This window comes from Aptenodytes forsteri, unplaced genomic scaffold, assembly GCF_000699145.1.
Source record: "Aptenodytes forsteri isolate BGI_AS27 unplaced genomic scaffold, ASM69914v1 Scaffold185, whole genome shotgun sequence".
NCBI lineage: Eukaryota > Metazoa > Chordata > Aves > Sphenisciformes > Spheniscidae > Aptenodytes > Aptenodytes forsteri.
Genome location: NW_008796214.1, coordinates 962912 through 968861, shown reverse-complemented (window position 1 = coordinate 968861; position 5950 = coordinate 962912).

The following is a 5950-nucleotide window of genomic DNA, read 5'->3' as shown; positions in this document are numbered from 1 at the left end:
CCCCCTGCCCCCCCTGTCCCCACCGCCCTCCCGGCGGCAGGGACTTACGGCAAATGTGTCAAAGCACATTTCAGAGTAATATGGCTGGAGAGCCGCATTCAGATCGGCGTGTTGTAATGTGTCTGACAACATTATATTCTGATCCAGCTCTTCACGTAACCTTCAATTTATTTCTAAGCCCCTGTGTTTATTTAACCGAATCTGTCTTCCGTCGTTTGGAGCAGTAGCACTCAACCTTTAAACAGCCCAAGAGCCACTTCAGCCTCGAACAGATGCAGAGAGCTCCCGAGTCAGGGAGTCACAAAAGAGCCCGGCGCATTGTGCCGCGGGCGCCGAGGCACACCGAGTCCCGTATTATTCATCGCGCCGGCACCTTGGCAGAGGTTGCAAACTGCGCGGCTTTGCTCAGCGCTCGGGAAGGGAGTGGGTGTTTCAAGGCTGGGCCATGCCAGCAGAGCAGCAGGCGAGGGTGGGCTCCAGCTCAGCGGGAGCCGGGCAGGGAGGTGCAGGACCTCTGCAGCTGGAGGGCTGTAAGACTGGGGCTCCGACGCGGTGCCGTGGATCTCTCCCGCAGCCTCGGAGAGCCGACCCTTAATGTTGCGGCACGCTAACCCATCCTTCACACGGTAACAGCTCCGGTCCCACCAAGGCACATGCACGGGTGACCATCAGCAGCTGCTGGCCCCAGTGCGCCAGCACCAACCCACAGGCAGCTTTTGCAGAGGTGAGCCGCAGTATCACCGTCTCGCTCTAACAGCAGAGAAGATCACTGCTTGCTCAATTATTTGTGAGCATCAACACATCCTTGTGAAACATTCATCTCGAGAAAGGCCCCCTCTCCCCAAATCTCTCCTACTACCCAGTACTTCCCAGCTACAAGAGGAACCCGACACACATGCCTGGTCCCTGGTGGGAGCAGCCCCAAGCGTGAGGCAGTGGCCTCACCGATGCCCCCGACATCCCCCCATCCCACTGAGGCAGCCAGCACAGCCCCAGGCACCCAGCCCACCAGCAGCTACCCCCTCAGCAACAGCAGTGCCTGCATCCGCACAAGGGCACAATCCATCAGGATTTCGGTCGTTTGCTGCTACATTCCCCGAGAGCACAGAGTCACCAAGAGACCCCAAAAAGCTGGGAACCCTCCCCAGGTGCTTTCCAAAGCCAGGGGCTTCGGGCACCGGGATCAGCCCTTCCTTTGGCAGGGGCTGGGGAGGGGACAGGAAAACTTCAGCTGTGACAAATCCACCTGCCCGTGTCTGTGCGCTTGTCACCTGGAGAACAAAACCCCGATGATTGCCTGTTGCTTTCTCTTTCAATTCACCGGAGTTTTGTGCTGGCTTTGGGTTCACCACATATCGTTTAGAAACCTAATGCAATTTATAGGAAAAAAAAAAACCTTGGCTTGCTTTTCTGTTTACTGTTCCCAAGCATAATGAAAATGTTAAATGCTAAGTCACTTGACACCTGCCAACCCAGGAATGCACTTGCTTTACCTTTTTTGTAGTTACAAGAGTTGGTGAATATATTTAAAGCTCTTCAATTCACTTAAGTCGAGAAAGACATGCTGCATATTCAATGAAATGCCACAGTTGTGACATGTTCCATATCCTCCACTGTGTTAAGTCTCTTCATTTATTCTTTTACAGACAGTCACAGAATTTATTCTGTTACGAATAAAATTATCTCTGATGTCCTTCAGAAAATAATGTAGGGCTTTTGACTGAATGTAGGAAGTTCAAGGAAAATATTCCAGGTGCCCAGGACATGAAGAACAAGTCATTGAACCTCTTTCATTGAGCTGTCATCTCTTCCTCTGGCTTGCACACTGCAGCCCCGCTTCCAGACAGGCTTCTGCCTTAGTGAATAATGATTAACAGCACCAAAGCCTTTAGTCTGCTGAATGCCAGCCCCGTGCACCGGAGTGATGTGAGCTGCTGCCTAAAGAAATAAAATAATGCCTGTGGCCCGAATTCTCCTCTGGTACCACTGAAGCAAGCCGCCCAGTGAAGCCACAGGGATTTGTTACCTCTGTTTGTTACCCCGCTGCACACGACAGCTAACGTTTTGCATGAAAACAGCGCTTTGGGTTGGCTCATTTCTTCCAAATCTTTTCAAGAGGCAGCCTGAGCTCCTGGCCGGAGGTGGGACTCGGCCGTCCTGCAGCTTTACCCGAGGTACTGCTTACCTGTAGCTTTGGTTTTAGCGCTGGCACAAAATGAAGCACCCCGGGAACCAGAGATGGGGGAGGCATCCCGAGGCTGGAGCAAACCCCCGGGAAGAGGAGGGAGTGGGAGCGGGGTAGCGAGGGGAAGGCTGCCAGCTCGGCAACACTTCCGAGTGCATTTACACTGATGCCTACAGACTTCCCTCCACCCGCAGCTTCAGCTGAAGCCACCAGCAGCTCCAGCCTCCTGGAGGTTGGAGCGAGAGTGGCTGGAGAAATGGGAACCGAAGAGCCCGATTTTCAGAACCGGGCTTTAGAAACACCGACCATTTTTTGCTGCTGCCTGAAGCATCCCCTTTCCCAGAGAGCCTCTGCTTTATACACCTGAAATCATGTGCTTTCCTACCTGAAGTCACGAGTCCCACGGTGCTTCCAATTATTTAATGTGACCGTGTACTTCTGTCTTTTGTAAAAATCTGAGCAAAAGTAGCCCAAGCGAAAGTGGATCATGGTATTAATTTGGAATATGGATACACAGATGCTCTCTGAACAGCAGAATAAAGATGGGGATATGGACTCATTTTTCTGTGCCTCACAATGTAATTTTTTCCTCTATTGTCAGCATCATTGTTGATCCTGAAATTATAGTGTCTGAAGAGTTATTCAACAGAAGATGTTCGACATAAAAAAAAGAGTCTCAGAAAATAACCGCAAGGAGAACATTTAAATAAACCCAGAGATTACAGAGGCAAAATACAGAAATGACTCCAAGAAGCTCATTTGGTTTCATTCCACTACATTCGAGTGTTACCTGAGAGTGGGAGGAAAAAAAAATCCCAAATTGGTTAGGTACGATGAGAAAAAGCCCAAGCACCTCTCTACCTACATCACAGCCTATTAATTACCCTCAGATTATAGCGTGGGTCAGGCTTTCGGCATTCAACTAAACCGCTAGTCAAAAGCTTTATCAGCTTGCCTGCATCTCTGCTCCATGGAAGAGCTTGGCTTTTGTAGAAGACTAGAGTAGAATTGCTCTTGTACAGCTCACGGAGCGGTGGTGGTGGTTTTTTTTTCCTCCCCCCGCCCCTTTTTCAGTTAAGCTCCTCATTTTTAAGGCCTGCCTGCTGATTTTCTTTGCACACTTCGCAGTAGAAGTAGGACATAATTCCCAGTTTCCCCCTACATGCCCAAATAGCTGTAGCAAACGGATTTGGTAAGCCCTGGAGGTGAAGCCGGGCTTGCCAATGCTGCTCTCCTCCCAGCAAAGCCAAGGAACCAGCACCTCCACACACCCAGCAAGGGGCATCTTAAAGGTACCCAATTTTCTGAAGAACCCCTAAACCGAAGTCCCCAGTCTGGCCAATTTCTACCCAACAGCAGTTTCACTCTTCTCTGCCTCTCACTTGAATCAGGGTTTTCTGAGACCGCAGAATACCTTCCAGTCTGCCGTGGGGAAGGAAATCAGACTGCTGCTATTGGTGTGAATAGTATTTTGTGATAAGTAAATCTCTTCGGTTTACTTCCAATTATTTTTTTTTTAGACGTCAGGCTTTTATCTTAAAAAGAATCAATGTTTCCCTGCCTTTGAAGAGCAGAGCCCTCCTGATATTCATTACTCGACTCAGCTGTTCACTCAGGTCTTTGATGAAAAACTTTGGTTTACAGACAGTATTTAGCATCCTGATTAGTACATAACGTGACCTACTATTGGAATAAATGGAGTATGTAGCACTATCTCATAAGCAAAAGAGTTTACTTAGTTGTACTGAGAGGAAAAAAAACCCAAACCCTTGAGAATCATTATCTAACATAACTACTTACTTTAAAAAAAGGGGGGGGAAACAACCAAAATGGGCACTTTCTCCTTCCCACCTTGCTTCAAAGAAAAGGAGGATCACATCACAACTTATCACCTGCCCAAGACCTGCCAGCCAGTGGCTTGTCCTACTTCTTCCTGGGCTTGAAGTCCCAGATACTTAAGTCTTAGGGGGGAAAAAAGTGCAAATCAATAAAGGCATACCTACAGCAAGAAAAGTCAGAGTTACGCCAAGGAAAAGGACCAGTCGATTTATTTTTTAATTATTACTGTGGCAAGGCTACGATTAGCAATAGCTACAGCAATGCTATTCGTTTCAGTGTGTGTATAAACAATAACCACACAGCACCTTAAGCCTGAGCACCCAGAGGAAGCAGCACGAGTTCACCACACCGCTCAAGTCCAGCAGCTCAATGTTTGCAATTCCCCCCCTCCCAAACGTGAGCCCATGGACCAGGCAGCAGCAGCCACGACGTCTCAGGCAGCCCAGCCAAGCAGGCAGGGGAAACACTAGTGTCTTGTTAGCCAGGTTTTAGCAGGAAAACTGACTCAGTGTAAGCTGACTTTGGTGCAAGAGCTCCCCAGGGTTGCTTTATGCCCACGAGGAAGCATTTAGGGGCACTGGAAAAATATTTATCCATAAAGATCAAGAACATCAAATATTCTCCCCAGCACATGCCACCTACCTCCGCAGGCACAGCCCCCACCTCACTGAGCCACCCTAGCTACTGGGACATCCTCGTGGAAGGGAGCAGCGAATATCTGGGATTACACATTAGCCAGAGCAGCCGCACCAAGGTCCCCGGTAATAGGAACGGTTACGAGACAGAAGGAAAAAGCAGTCGGTCACACTGTTAATGTGTAACGTTCACGCCACCTTTACCTCACCTTCTGCTTGCCTGCTTTTGGGTGTCAGCATCTGCCAGAAACCCCAAGGAGAGAGCAGCCCGGGCAGCAAAGCCTAAGCAAGCCCCCAGGCAGGGTTTATGTACCTTTCGGGGGGCGTGTGGGTGGGCAGAGAGCAGGGCAGGTGGTGAGGGAGGGGTGGGCAGCCTCGTTTGGCACCTGGCCGTGCTCTGCATGCAAGGAGAACCCTTCCCCTGGGCTCAGGAGGGGCCTTGATGAGGGAAACCTGGTGAGGTTTGCTCTCACAAAAGGTCCCTCAGATGCTCTTCTCAAGATGGTCCTGGCTGTGCAAATTCCTGCCAAGGCTGTCATGGACCTCGGGGCCCCCTCTCTCCTTCCCCCTGTTTGCAGACCCTCCTGCTCCCCGTCCCCTCCCCAGATCAGCTTTCCTGGTGTTTGGCTTCGAGGTGCGGAGCTGTAGGGAACAGGGTTTGCCCCTCTCCCCATCGGGGCAGCCCCCACAAGAGCTGCACTGTTCCACTGGGGACAGAGCTCGACTTTTCTTATCGCTAGATTTGTATCCTGTTTCCCTGGAAACGAAAGAAACCGGGCAGCAAGCCCCCTCCCAACCCAACTTTGAACAACCCTTGCAGTATTCTCTGTCACGCTGTCACTTTGGATGTGTCACGTTTTTCCCAGGGAAGTCCTTGAAGCACACGGTGCTGTTGACCTGCTCCGGCCGGGGTTTCGCTGCTGCACGCCAGCGTGCCAAGCGCTGGACGTGCCCAGGAGGGTCGGCAGCCGGTGCTTCCACTGTCACTGAGGTTTTGCGTAGGGGGACCCAGGTAACCTCATTAGTGATGGGCAAGTTTAGCTGAAAAGTGATGAAAACAGATCAAAAATGAGCTAAGCAGCCGCAAGTTTAGCTGAAAAGTGATGAAAACAGGTCAAAAATGAGCTAAGCAGCACTTTATTTCAGCTCCCGGATCTCCCAGAGTAGCCCTGTAGCCAGCGAGTCCCATCTCCATCAGCGTATGGGGGATGATATTAGGTCAAATCCTCCCTGGGCACTTCCCGGGAAGCCTGAAAACGGGGGTGATGCCACCCCCATTTTACCAGCCGCT